This window comes from Varroa jacobsoni, unplaced genomic scaffold (genome assembly GCF_002532875.2).
Source record: "Varroa jacobsoni isolate VJ856 unplaced genomic scaffold, vjacob_1.0 scaffold_126, whole genome shotgun sequence".
In the NCBI taxonomy this organism is placed as follows: domain Eukaryota; kingdom Metazoa; phylum Arthropoda; class Arachnida; order Mesostigmata; family Varroidae; genus Varroa; species Varroa jacobsoni.
In genome coordinates this window covers 12,370-27,279 of record NW_019213028.1, presented here as the reverse complement: position 1 = coordinate 27,279, position 14,910 = coordinate 12,370, and the positions used below count along the sequence as shown (strand labels likewise).

At 39.8% G+C, this 14,910-nt stretch overlaps 1 long non-coding RNA gene across 5 annotated transcripts in view; it reads right to left on the bottom strand.

Annotated features, from left to right (window-relative positions):
• Nucleotides 1-13,755, bottom strand: part of LOC111267829 (uncharacterized) — a 35,149-nt gene extending 21,394 nt beyond the window's left edge. For 2 of the 5 annotated variants that reach the window (XR_015313848.1, XR_002684865.2), the window contains exons 1-2: nucleotides 6,547-6,621; nucleotides 5,001-5,078 (exon numbers count right to left, since the gene is read on the bottom strand). This is a non-coding gene — a long non-coding RNA (uncharacterized LOC111267829). Of the gene's footprint in view, nucleotides 1-5,000; nucleotides 6,062-6,546; nucleotides 6,628-12,143 lie in introns of those variants that run through there. The other 3 variants (XR_015313850.1, XR_015313855.1, XR_015313858.1) reach the window with 3 other exon arrangements.
• Between the last annotated feature and the right edge of the window lie 1,155 nt (nucleotides 13,756-14,910).

The following is a 14,910-nucleotide window of genomic DNA, read 5'->3' as shown; positions in this document are numbered from 1 at the left end:
GTTAACAATTTTTTGTCTAACACAGTTGAAACCAGAAAATTCATGGCGCTTCTTATGTATATGCTTTAGAACATTGACATTTATTATTTGTTTAATCTTTTTAGTTCCTCTTTAAGCCAAAAATATATCTTTACATTTAAAATAAAGGCCATCCAAGAAAAGAGTTTATTTTTACATCGTATTTGCTTTAAACTACATCGAAAAATACAACTATCGGCCTGCGTCAAGCCTATCCATTTATCCAACTTGGTTGTGGGTTATTTCTGATGCAATGTCTATGATTCGTATGTATATTACAGAGGAAAGTAAGATACAGGTTATAAATCGAGTGCAAAAACTTCATAGTTAATTTACGCTTTTAAATTAGCGTCTGAATTACAGCGACGGGTTAAGTAATCTTGATCTGCCCATATGCTATTATCTGATTGTGACCGTAAACAATCAGCAGAAAATAGGACGTTCATAGTTCATCGACAGGTTATGATATTCGGTCTTCTGTCGTCCTTTAAGAGCTAAATCACGTCAGCCTGTCATGAATTAAACTATGCGCTTTTATCGGCAGTTATCACTAGCCCTTCATCTAGCCATAGCACTTCATATAGTCAGGTACGTATCAAACGAACGTCATTTTCGGTATTCAGAGAAGCTATCAGACCCGCCAGTTGGTTTTTCAGAACGACAGCATTTTCTTTAGTAGACCCTTCGATCATTTACGATCTATCTACTATTTACACCTATGCCTTTTCTAATTTTTTTTTTTTACTGTAATTTAGAACAGCTTTTTGCTCTGTTTGCCTTATTAACAAACGCGCCTGTTCGTTCGGCGAACGACAGTGTTTGTTCAGTTGCAGGAGGATACAAGTTGTTGAAAAGCAGAGCAAAAATGGATGAATGGAATATTATGTAATGGTGAGAATCTTGGATTGTTGTTCTTAGGACTCCCAAATAGGTACCGTTTGTTTAGCTTGTCTCAGTAACAGTGCTTGTAACAGTGAACAAGCCGTGGCCTACTGCCGTTCAAAGTTTCATATATTTTGTAAAACGGCCAACTGATATGTTCGAATAAGGACGTACACATTGGCTCACCCTTAAATTGTCTGTGGACCCTTTGTGCGTCTTGTCATTGACAAGTTTGGAATATTGAAGAATAGCGAGCGCCAAATGTTTGGAAAGATTCGCTGGTAACGCGTAGGTAGACTAGGGCAACCATTATAAGAAATGTGTCCTTTTTTTATTAACGCAAGTTGCGGAATCAGATTAGCATCGAGGTGCCAACAATGACCATGATCAGGGCATCTTTTAAATGTTACCAATTTCTTCTTCTACCTGAGGCAAACACGGTAACTCATGTGAATACCCAGAAAGGCTCATTTGCGCCAGGAAACACATCGAAACCTTAGCGTTTCTGTTTAGGGACTTTGTGATTCGACTTGGTGATGATCGACGATGTCACGATATCTTTTAATCGATTGTCCGCACCATCCGAAGGTTTTGTGGAAAAATTTTTTTCGGGAATTTTGAAAAAACAATTGTCGAACATCATCTAATTAGAATAGTTCGAACGTCTCCTTGTATTGAGCATATTGTACAGCGGAAATTTTCATTTTACTTGCTCTTTCAAGCGAACATAATACTTAGATCTATAGAAGTGTTTTAGTAATTTTTTTTTTTAATGTTTTACGAATCTGATCATTTAACTTCGCTCACGGTAGAAAAGAACACTGAACACTAACTCAGCTATGAACAATCTGTGTCAACGGTTGCCAACGGCGCAAACTATCACCGACTATAGCAAGCATCGTTATGAAAGACGCCCGACGAAAAGTGACCGGAAAATTAAAAAGACATTTTTAATTTGAGTGATATTGTAGCCGGCTAGAATCGCCAACTAGTCATGCGCTTCTCCATACCGACGATGATTCTATTTTCTCTCTTCTGCAGTGTTGTCGAATGGCGAAGAAAAAAATTTTCAATGATACTCCGTAGTTTACGATCGGAGTATCATAACAATTCACGAATAACCTTTTATAGCAGCAGTATCGTAGCGCCAGTTTCGGGCTAAAAAGTTCCGAACGTCTTCAACTGCTTAGAAGGGAGGAAAAAAGTTATGTTTATTATCACGACTCGTGCACGGGCCCGAACAGCGACGTCGAGGTTTCGCTAGATCGTCAGTGCTGACATTACGCTTTACTGCTATGATTCCAATTTTCTGTATTGAACACTTCAAGTCCAGACGCCGTCGCCCCACCCTCAATATAGCAATGACCTTGCCTTGTCTTGCCATCGTCATCATCAACAGTTGTCAAAATCTGACCTAATCCTAATTTTTGTAAGTTAAAAAATACACACGGATCCGAGAGCGCATGGCAATAAATAGCCAAGAAGCAAGTCCAAAGCAGAAAATTGGTACGCATTACGCAAGATGATTCTACAGCGAACTGTTCCACAAATAATATAGCCTCAGATAAAAAAAAAAAAAAAAAAAAACTGAATCCAGCGAACTTTGTCAGCATATTACAGATCCACAGTACAGAAGACTTCGAGCGAAATGTTCACGTTCTATTAGTAGTCTATGATAGAAAGAATAATGGCCACATCAATTGATCTTTGTGCGTACCAGTCTGCTAGTCCCATACAGTGCTATGGACCTCGGGGGAGTAAATGCGGATTTGCGTCGGGATCATTTTTATGGATTCAGCCTTCAACGAACGATCGATTCTCTGTCTACTTCTCATGGCCGTAGCCAGCTTATCAATTTAAACTGACTGAGTCACTGCCTATTTACTTTTAGTCAACTTAACATTATTATTATTTAGATGACATAAACACTGAGTGGAGTCGATGTATTGGTGAAATTCTCCGTTTGGATTATAACGGAGCGATGTTTACGTCTTTCATGGTGCAACCTCTGCTTCAGGATACGTTGTTATATTGATTTCGATGTAGTCACTTAAATCAAGCGATCGAGAAGTGTTTTAAGCTACTGAATGGTCGAATGAAGTGACTTGAACGAACACATTAGCAGTCTATATTTTTTACGGTAAAATTCAAAATTTCGGAGTGTATTTGTCGTTTGTTTTTTACCGGTAATAGAAACGTCGACGTCGGATATTTATCTGACACAAATAGAATATGTTTATTTCTTTAGCATATCATTTTATTAAAAGGCGGACGTTTACATCGAAAATTACTGACAATACCGAAGCTTGCTTATCACCCCCTGAACTATTGCGGAGAGGGAGAGTCGCCGTCTTACCCTATTTCGTTGTTCAGAGATTGACCCACTAGGAACTATAGGGAGCATCTTTTCTTTGATGTTATGTAGTCCTATATAGTTACAAATACAAATAGTCCGAAATTTTTTCTGTTGCAGCTACCGTTCCATTGAATACCGAACTTCTACCAACCATAGTCGAAATTCGAAAAATCAGCTGATACTGGATCAAGCAGACCCTAATCTCGCCGACGGAGATCTTTATACACAGCACAAAGGACATCATAAAAAACCAGCAAATAGCGCCCCCAGGAGCGACAGGCTGTTTCGTTTCGTCGGGTTTAGTTTCCCTGTCCCACGCCGAGTCAATGCAAATCGCACGTCCGTTCCCGCCACGTCATGCATAGCAATTCTCTATTGCGTAGTATTTCTTGTATTCCGCTGGCCTATTAGCCCTGTTTCTTCTTTTTTTATTTCACTTTTTGTTTACTCTTCATTAAAATTCATAGCACTCAAAGTAATCATAATCGCAATACGGTGTGCGCTAGAGTGCTGTTGTACCGTACCGGTACCAACGGCACCGACTTCTTACGGAAGACAGCTGTTATCATTACGACTATTTCTGTCAAGTGACATTTCTGTTCAACGACTGACGTCGCCGGTTGTTCTTTGTAAGTGTCGCTCAATACGTTATTTTCGCTTTTTCATTTTTTGTTATTCGCAGACGATTGTTTGCCGATTCGAGCGCCAACGTCACGCACACAGCGACACAGACGTTGCCACGGCAACAACAACAACAACAACCACAAACAGCGAATGCAAAACGGGGCAATGCAACTCGCAATATAATAATATTCATAAAAATAATAACTGAAAACAGTAGTGTAATATAGCAAATATGTAGCATTTCTGCGTATGTAAATATAAATGGGAACGAAGCTGAGCGCGCACTGCCCGCCAGATTGGCAAATTATTGCCCTTGCCGGTCCAGACGCCAGTAGCTACTTGTGCAGCCGCTGATTGTATATAATTATCGGCAATGCATGGACGATATCGGGGCAACACGTTGACGATAAGCCCCAGCTGATAGTAAAACCTGTCTGGCTCTTTTCTAATCGAAAAGAAATAACAATCGAATGGATGAAAAAGAACTATAGGGACAATTTTTAGGTACGATTTAAAGATTACGAAACGTTTTTTTTTTTTTTTTTTAGCAAACTAATCGAATAAATGTAGTTCTATGAGCGTTAAGGGAAACGAGGGTAAATTGAGATATGATTAACGACTATCGTTATATAGTGTAAACTCATTCTCGCGATCTTATTGGCCGATCCATAAAAAGCGAATATACACACGGATGATAGCGAAAAAAACTAGAGGACAGAAGTCGACGAAAATCACAACACATAGAAATTAAGTTTAAGAAAGTAGTGCAGCTACGATCGAACAGGAAAGGTGCATAATGTTTAGGTTGATCACTATTGACTTTTTAGTGCTCGCCGGGAGACGGCGATGGAGCTTTGCTGCAGCGAAAAGTTCCCTGCTACAAGCTTCGTATATCCTGATGTAGCCCGAGTAAGAACATGACACTCCCTAACAGAGGCGAAACAATAGGCCCATTGATGCGAATAATATAACGGAGCCCCATTGATCAAGATCTTATGTAAGAATAGGAAGTTCAAACAAAAAAAAAAAAGGAATATTTTTTAGATTACGGTCAGTGTATGGTCCTTGGTTGAGCTTACAGCTAGCGCCCACCTAACACTACTATCGCTTGACTACCGACCTGAATGGGCGATATATTTTGTTGACCTTCTGCTCGCGTCGTACAGACAAGTCTGGTCGCGTTTGAATCGAGCACCAGCTGTAAAAGATTTGCTTAAATTATATTTTCTAAAATTATCTTTTTCCGTTCTATTATGTATTTTTTAAAAATATATTTTTATTTAACAAGAACGTTATCGATAAGTATATTGAGGCGATAATATAAAACAATGGACGTAGTGCTACAGAGCAAGTACAACGCAATTTACAGATTTGACGCTGCGAAAAACATCGAGCTGAAACAAGCGTGAAACAACCGCTGGCAGGACCGCACAGATGTACAGTAACGAAAATCGCTGACTCCTTAAGCTCTATCTTATTATTATTTCTATGTGTGCAGCCAAAGAAGTCTCAACTATTACCTCTCAAACACATCGAGTTATAATCGCATACGTTTACGTTATTGCTGCGCTGTTTTCACACTAATTGTCCTCTTTGTCCTTCTTAGCACTTATAATTATCGCAGATCTATTCCTCGAGCCACAAAGGCGCGTCCTTACCGACGAATAAATTATATCCAATTGTTAACAGCAAGACAAGCTAGTATTACGCGCAGATTAGAATCAGCTTTCGAGTGAGCCTATCCAGGTGTCGTTCAGCCCGTGCTGAACATTCGGCTTTTCAAAGCTTTAACATTTAGATTCTCTCCTATTTAATATAGAGTCATTCAGGCCGATTTGTGCAATTTGCCTTGGCAGCACTCGGCTATTTCGACAAAGAGTGCTGTATTCAAATGGACCCAAAGTACATCTCTAGCTCGTGTAAGTTCATGTAAAATCTAAAAAATACAACGGCCGAAAAAGAAAGCTTTCTGTGTGTATTTTTCTTCCGCTACAGTCAGCCTGCGGGCACGTCGGTCGTTAGCGCAACATAAGCAGGAATAGATACTGGCCTTTGTGCGTTTGGTGTATCTCGAACGTCTCTTCATCTGATCGACCTCGTCCCTTTTGAACTACTATAAAACTGTGGATTCAATCCAAGCGAAGTCATTGAAGTAACGACTAACTGCATTAGATAGGATGCCTATAATATACGTACACACACATAGAGTAAAGCGCCTAATAAGAGTCTACGGGATAAGATAAAGTATATTATTTTTATCTGCATTTTGTTATACTCTACCACTGTTAACACTATACGGTTTTATAGGATGAGCATGCTATACACGTTTTCATGCCGAATGCTATGTCGTTTGTAACTTTTTTTTCTAACAAAGGGGAAGATAGGTTAGCTGCCAATTAAGCTTAACTATAGAATACGAAACGTGATTTTCGTCGCGTTATGTTGCAGTTACTTTGGACCGGGTTCAGGAAATCGACGTATAGGACACCTTATAGGCAATAAGGCGTACCTACCTTGTTCTTACTTCTACCGACCGTGTCTATTTAAAGTCGGCGTAAATTAAAACAAAAATCAGGGTTTAATATCAATAAAAACCGGATAGATGCAAACAAAGCTAGTCATTTAGAAAACGTTATTATGACACATGCACTATGCTTCTTGCTTACTTCGTACAGGTCTAGCCATCATCGCGACTGATTTCGCTTGATACCGCGTTAGACAACAGCAAGATTGGCGACACCTCGTTTTGGCAACTCTGTTCGCAACAAGCGTTGAAACCCGTATTTTAAACAACCGCTTATGATCATACTATTTTGTAACACATTTTGCTTGTGCTGTGACAAGGGTTTTTTTTATTAGACCTTTCCTTAAAACACATTCAGCCTTTCCACTACTTCGTTCATAGCTACTCAACAACCACCACGAAAGGTTTTATCCTCTTTCTTTGAGGGCGCCCTTACGCTGGTCTTTCTTCCGCCATCACTAGCTGCCGGTGTTTCTCCTACGACCCATTGAAGACGTGTTTGCCCGATAGAAGTACCAACACACATGGTGGTCTAGAATCGAAACTGGGAACAGACATATTTTGTTTCGTGCTGGGAGCCAGCCGCTGGAAGCAATGCCTAACAGTATAACTTGCGGACGCAAACTTCAAAAGATACATTCATTTCAGGTAGCGCTAGCGATAATCTAATATAGCCGTTCCATGTTTTTTCCTCCGGCCAGTTTGCCTTGGTTTTTTTGTCGTTGATTTCGTTAGGAAGCTGGCATCGGCATATTTTTCATCTTGATTTATTCATTTTTATTGTTTTTTTTTTCTCTTTTTCTTTAATTTTCCCGTTCATTATCGCTTCATGTTATTACACTGTTCACTTCGTTCACTGATCCATTGGCTCGTTTCAATCGCTCCCTAGTTCCTAGTCCCTTGGACCCAAATTATCCGTTTCGTGGCAAACTGTGGCCGTGGCTCGATTTGTCTAAAATAGCTTTTTTATATTTTATCTTCTATTTTTTTTTTCGTTGTCTTCTTTTCAACGTGATCTAAGGCACATTCTTTTGTGGATCTTGCGAATCATGTGCTGTAATTAGAATTTCGAAGATAGATTTTTTCTCGTGTTTTTTGGATTTGTTGACTATTCCCCATCAGCATGTTCCTTAGCAAGACCGAATCCCGTTGGCATGCTTGGATTGCTGATGCTGTGACTGCTACTAGCCTGATGAAAATGACCCAACTCATGGTACTGCCGACTACTTTAACAAACTGTGTGCTATTGTAGTGGTGGTGGCTATCTGCGGGGAGCCTCTCATTAAAATTAAGATAAGCTCTTTTTCTTATATCTGCGTTTGCTTTTACTGCTGTGCTCGTATGCTTGCCGTCGTGTGTTCGAGGCGAACTTCAAAAATGAAACCGATAATTCATTTTTGGCTTGGGATATTCCCTATGAGAATTGGCTTATTACCTAAAAGTAGACTACCTTTATTTATTTTTTACGCTTACATACTATGATGACCAGCTTATATTTAATAATAGTAATAACAGTTATAAATTGAATTTGACTAATAGTAAAAAGCTGCAGGTAAACGTTCTTTCAAAAACCATTTCTAGCAAAGCTATGTTGCTCGTCTGAATTTACCCTCGCACTGGCCGTAACAATAGTTAAGACAATTCAAAACTGCTATGACTTTCCCTCAGCAGATACATGAAAACAATAACTCTTGTTCATGTACGTGTGTATATACACTATGACTCGAGGTAGTTTCAAGTTAAAAACGCGTACTGCTTGGGATAAGCGTGACGGTCAACTTAAAGTCTTGATCCAAATCGTATCGTTACATAGAGACTCAGCTCCGGAGATCACGGCAACGTCATGGCTTACTTCGGATTTTTTTTTTCGGATTTTAATCCTTTTTCTCAACTTTCCAAGCTAGCCTTCTTGCCAAGCCCCTTTGATGCGCTGCGTTGATTTCAAAATCTTTCAAAGCGGCCACTATCATTACTGATCATTAGTCTGGATGGCGGATCTGCTCGACAAGAGTAATTTTTGCTAAATGGTCCAATTGGCAGAGGGAAATTATTCGATGGCCAATGGATCGCATGTAATGCTATATCGTTTTTCTTTATCTAATGCTGACTCGTTGTTGCGCGATTTCATCCGTATCATCGCAGATTACGTATATCATAAAAATCTGGATAGAAAAAAAACGAAGAATAATCATTCTCTCGTTGGATTTTTGTCCTATAAAACTGAAGACTAAGGAAACGCTACAGCGTTCCACTCCATTCAAGGGTTCATTTCGAACAACGCTTCTCCCTCTACAAGGGAAAACTTTGTTCAATATTTTTGGCGTTGGATATTACCAGCTACTTGATTGACTGGAATGATTTTAATGGCAGACAGAGAAGCTGGACTCGTAGCGATTCCGATGACGAAAACATTGAGCAACTAAATACCAGTGTGCGAGCACACTTTTGTTTAACGCTTATCTATTTACACGATGACTATTTGATTACCTTCAGTTCAGCAAAAACAACCAAGTCATCGCTGTATCCAATTTTTTATTTCGAAGACCTATGCTCTGGTTGAGAACTTTCAAACGTGCAATAAGAAGCTCACTTATCTGATCCTTCATTATAATTGTTTTTGGAGATATATTGCTTAAGGACTCCGTGTCAGTCAGTTGCTTTGTGTCACTAAAAAGATTAACTGAGGGAAAATTATACGCTTGAGCTAATTTTTTTTTTGTAGGCGAATACAATTGTGTCCTATGATCTACTGACAGCATTTTTCTCGAAAGCTTAAACCTCCCATTCCATTACCATTATTGCGAATGTCTGAATGACGCGAGCTGATGTCCACAAATTAACGACGAATTAGCAAACATTTTGCAGGGTTTATGAGGCCGATGCCTACAAATCAATGGTATTTATCAGTACTAAGCGTTAGGGTTGTTCTATGCGGTAATTCATCTGTCAACGTTGTCGTATGAACTGAATTGACAATAGGTACGTTTCAGTTGGTCTTATGGTACAATTAATTTAATGTATTCATTAATTTAGTGTCGATAGTAGCGGTTAGGCCCACACTGCTCCTCGTGACTCTAAAAAAAAAAAAGAGAGATTGTGCCTGCAGGAGTTTTCTTAAACGTTTTTAGCTGAGCGTCATTGCTCAAGTTGAGTAATTCTGCGACGGCTGTCGTCGTCGTCGTCGTCGCTGTTGTCTTTATTCCCGTCGTGAAAGATACCCAATTTCTCGTTGTATCAACTGTTCCTTTGCCCTCACTTTTTCCGTGACTGATATAAACAATATACTGGTATGAACTTATTATGTAGCATTATCTATATAACAGCATACAGTAAAAGCATTAATTATGGCGGTGGCAGTAGATGGGCTGTGTATAGCGATACTCAAAAATCGGCTGATTGATTAGCTTTTAGCATTCCCTCTGTCATTGCTATCATATTCTATGTTCGATGATCGCTGTTCAACTGAACATATAGAAAAACAGAATCAATAACCACAGTGGCTGTGGAATCGATCATGACAACGAATATACAAAAAGTCGCCATACACAGTTGGCTGTATCTCTTTCGTAAGTGGATGAAATCGACGTTTTTGGCGAGTCGTCAGAGAACTTGCAGTCCCTATTCGAGAGTCTGGCTTGTAGTGGACTGCTGGTTTTTTTTTTACTGTTTCTCTCGCGTTCCGCTAGGGCTCTGGGCCTAAATGATTATTACATAATAAATATAGATGGCATGAGTGCGGAAGTGAAGTGTCAAATTAATAGAGCACATCGTCGTCGTTTATATACTCGTGACCCAAATCATAACTAGACAAAGCGAACACGACGTCCTATCGTCGTTAGACATATGAAGTATTTACAAAATTTTTCAGGATCCTACATAAGTTGAGTTACGCTTGCCGAATAAGTAGAAATGGCGGGGCACGAACAACACTACAGATTACGATAAATGAATTATTTATAATTTTGAGCAAGCGCCACTCAGACGATCCCCCTCTTAACCAAACAAGATCCTCACCATTTAGTGCTATGCGTGTAAAAAAAACAAACAGCCAATTCTATCTCTAACAAACTCATAATTTTTCGGAATTTCTAATCGACTCAGTCAACTGTTTGCAGGTTCTTTGTCTATGTCGTGTTACGGGAACTGAATTAGCGATTTCCGCATTTTCGCAGCCACAGGCTTAGATCGTTTCGGATAAAAATAAGATCTGATAAGTAAATTTAATTTATATTCATTCAAGAATATATTATACATTCAGCTTTTGGATATCTGTTAAATAGATGAGAAGCTTGCAAAACGTATATATTCAAATTGGATAATAATGTGATACTGGGGGTAGTCCGGTTTTGCTACTGAGATCAGGTGGATAGTATGGTACTTGGCACACTGACGCATTGCCATCAATGCGTTAGATTTTGCTAGAATAAAAAACATTTTGCTGCTAATTGATCTAGCTTGCTTCCACCGTGCGAGTAATGACCGATAATTTTAATTCTTATTAATTACTATTAGATTACGGTGCCAATATTTCGCTCAGATACTCACACCAGGGCAACGGGTAAATATCGTACGCGTACATATATTGATCTGCTCTAGCTAGCAAAAGCCGTCCGTCATCCTCTTCTCCTTCCTTGTCCTACTTAGCTGGTCATCAGGATCGGTTAGCATCAAGAACTTCATCGGCGCCATCATATATGGCACACATCATAATTATCGTACATATTACAATGATTATCATATATTATATATACAACAACGATTGCAATCATCTACAATTCCTTTTTGCGCCTTTACGTATTCCTTCTCTGGTAGACCATCGCAGATCATAGTACTGTGTTGCTCCCCACCATCAATATCATTTTTTTCCTCTTCTGCACCATCATAATCACCATTGCCCCCATCACCATCATCAAAGCCACCAATCGTCCACAACGGTCGTGTGTTCTAAGTTCGTTGCTTAGTACTCATTTATAATATTATTAGGGGCGGTGAAGTTGGGATAAGTGCCGTGATGCTAATTCCGGCTCTGATGATTCTTCCGTTGGCGTCATCCGACACGCACACATCGAGTTACACTACAGTCCTTATTAGTCGACAACATAGTGTTCGTCAATAGCGTTAGCTCATCGCGTCAGCTCACAATCAGTGGCGGATTTTATCTCGTATCTATTTGTTGCTACGCGATCGCTGTCCATGTGCTTTCTCTGTGTACGTCTGAGCGTGTACTTCTGCTCGGTGCTACGTCTCCTGCTGGTTATCGCCAACGCTGCTAATCAGTTGCGAGTCTGCATTTAGCTACTGACGTTCAGTGGACTACGTGAAGTACTGCAATGGCGTTCAATGTGCCACGAGAACGTTCGTGCTTCGCTCGCCAGGTGGCGCCCTGCCGCACATCCGCTGGCCCGATAATCGAGAATGCAAGCAACTGGCCGTATGAGCGACCGGCGAAAAAAGCAACGATCGAATCGATGATGTAGACGGCGAACGCCCGCTGCCAAACGAACTAAGCAAACCGACTAAACAACGCCAGCCATATTAGCGGCAGCTAGATGCCGTCTGTTTACATCAGTGAACGACGGCAAAATGAGTTTAGATTTTTTCAGATGATTGTCGCTGCTGTCGTCCTCATCAACACTGTTCAAGCTAATTTCTCCCTTGACTGAACGAGCTGACATTTCATATAGATATTTTTGTATGTGTTGCTCTTTGCAAAGAACGCTTAGAAAAATGGTCACTTACATTTGAACAGAAGCTGGTGCCGAGTGGAGCGAACGTCGTAGCATCTAAAGGCGCCAACAACACCGATCACCGCGGCGGCTATATCTAGCCTAACCGGCCGCCACGAGCGCCGCGTTTTTGTGCCACCTATCTATTCAATATCCACAAGTGCTGCTATTGCTTCAAATGGTACTAGGGCAAAAAAGTAACTGAGTCAAATTATGGTAGCCAAAGTCAAATTAAATACATTAGTATCAGACGAATGAGTACGATCGTTTGACTACGACACTAACCAAAGACCGCTAAATCATATGAATCAACTGGATACGACTATTGGGCAAGCATAACTTAGGAGCGCATACGCACACAGCCTATCGGGCTGTATTAGCAAATTGAGTAGCAGATGCATTTAGTCGCCAAAAAGTCGATCTGACCGTTTTTGCTTCTGCCTGTTACTCTACGGCAATAACCGATGGAGCAGCGATGGCAACAATAGCCTTTTTGTCTGTAGCGTATCTGTCCAAGAATCCGAGATCCGAAGAAAGGATCATATTTAGGCCAGCGTCAGTGCATCTGTTACAGCGAACTCTGATCTTGTTTTTTGTTGCTGTAAATTAGCCACGGATTCACATGGGTGGCACGTACGTTCCGATAACGACAAAATTCAGAAGGTAATCCAATACACGTATCAATGATTACAATCAAACCGTACACGATGTTCATTATAATTTAATCACTGCCAATAATAGCAGCGTTGTACGATAGCAAAATAGAAGCTAATTGAGCCTAAACGGTCTGCTCTCAATCAATAACCAGAGTCAGAATAGAGCGGGGAACAAGGACCGATAGGGCAGTACGATTCCGTTGCTGCTTAGAGCACACTATTTCGACAATAACTACTATAATTATTATTATCACCGTGATCATTATTAGGATTCGGTACTATGGAACCGCCGAATGGTGTCACTCTTCAGATAAGGCGCTGAAGGCGGCGTTGTTGCAGCTTTTGTTGTAAGCGGATCGAGTTCACTGAGCGGGTCCGAATTAGGACGCGGTGAAAAAATACCCAAAATAGATCACTAATTTAGTTCACTTAAACTCGATCGTATACATCAGAAATAAACGGCGCACGTAGCACCTCCCACGTAATCATGGCGACATGTACATTAACATGGCTAGCTATGGGTCAAGCCAGTATATACCCAGTAGAGACTCGCTTATTTCGTGCAGTAAAAATTCCCAGCACCGGGACGAGCAAAAGGAAACTATTATTATTATTAGGAAAATATTTTTTATTTTTGAAAAAGACAATTTTTTTTTTAAAGAATGGTCGGTCATTCAGCAACTGTAGAATATGTCAACCATTTTACAAAATTGTCACTGAATGAACACTAGTCACAACGATAGGTGTCGCAGCAAGCAGTCGCGCAATTTGTCAAATCGAAATTAAAAAAATTAATCAATTGGTTGATAAAAACTTTTGAATTACATTATTGTGTATGTGCAAAAATCTCTCTGCGGAAACAGTGCCGTTTGCTAAGGCGCATAAAAGAGTAAAATATGTCCACGAAATAAACTCTCACCAAATGGATTTAAAATATTAAATGTTATGGGTTCGATAAAAACGGCCATAGTCAATTTTTGTTTAATTAACAGAATAAGATATTCTAGAGGTCTTTTAACGTCTAGCCATAGCCTAAACAAAGATGACAAATTAATTCAAAAGACACAGGAACACTTCTATTTGTATCTGAAATGGCAATATTTTTCGCTAAGGTAAGTAAGGGACTTTTACTATAATTTTTTATAGAAAAAAACAAAAAATCGTGTAGTATTCGTGTTCCAGGAAGGACTATCGCTTGACCACTCTGTTATGCAGGAAAAGACATCGAATAGTCAGAAAAACGAAACGCGCTTAGACACGTCAGCTTAAACTCTCAGTGCGAAACATTTTCGAGAAATACTCATACGCTTTTAAAAAAAAACACAAAAAGCTTACAAAACATTGAGTCACGGCGCACCTTTGATTTACTCAATGAACATAGGACCCTGCATGTCAATGCAGTTTATAGTGAATGGTATTCAAGCGTGGCACCGGTGGATTACACAATAGTAGCTAACACATGACATTATTAACGGTACCGCAACCCCCCTTAAAAACTTAGGAACACATTATCGATCTTGTTGTTGCCATGCATACGCTTTCAATCTATGTATTCGTGTATAACAACAGCATGCTTTTTTCAAACCACTTGTTCCGGTCCAATATAATAGTGGTTTGTTCAAAATGGAAGTGGCAGCCGCACAAGCGGCTTTTCATTTCCCTCGGCACCTTTTCCCCCAAATCATACTCATTTTCTCTTAACGGCTGACGTCATTTCATATCATGAAGCCAAAGCATTAGTTACTGTACGATGTACATACATGTACTCTTGAAAAAACAGTTCCCATAGTAATTAGGTATCTCTGTTGTTGTCTTTATTTCTATTGCACCAACTACACGTTTATCACCGTTGATTCGTGGGCGCACGCCTCATCCGCGTTCACATACACAAAAGTTTTTTGCATACGGATCCACAAGTATGTATGTATTGAAAGCGACCAGAATTAGGCTAACATCGTAACTATACCGTACGGATAAAAATACGAAGCTTTTTCAAAATATAATATAAAACTTCGAACTCTAAACATAACGAATTGTCTTGCACCAAAGAATGCGATAAAAAGAGATCTCGTGCATTGGGTCCGAAGATCTCTCGAATTGATACTAATAAGACGAGCTCGCTTA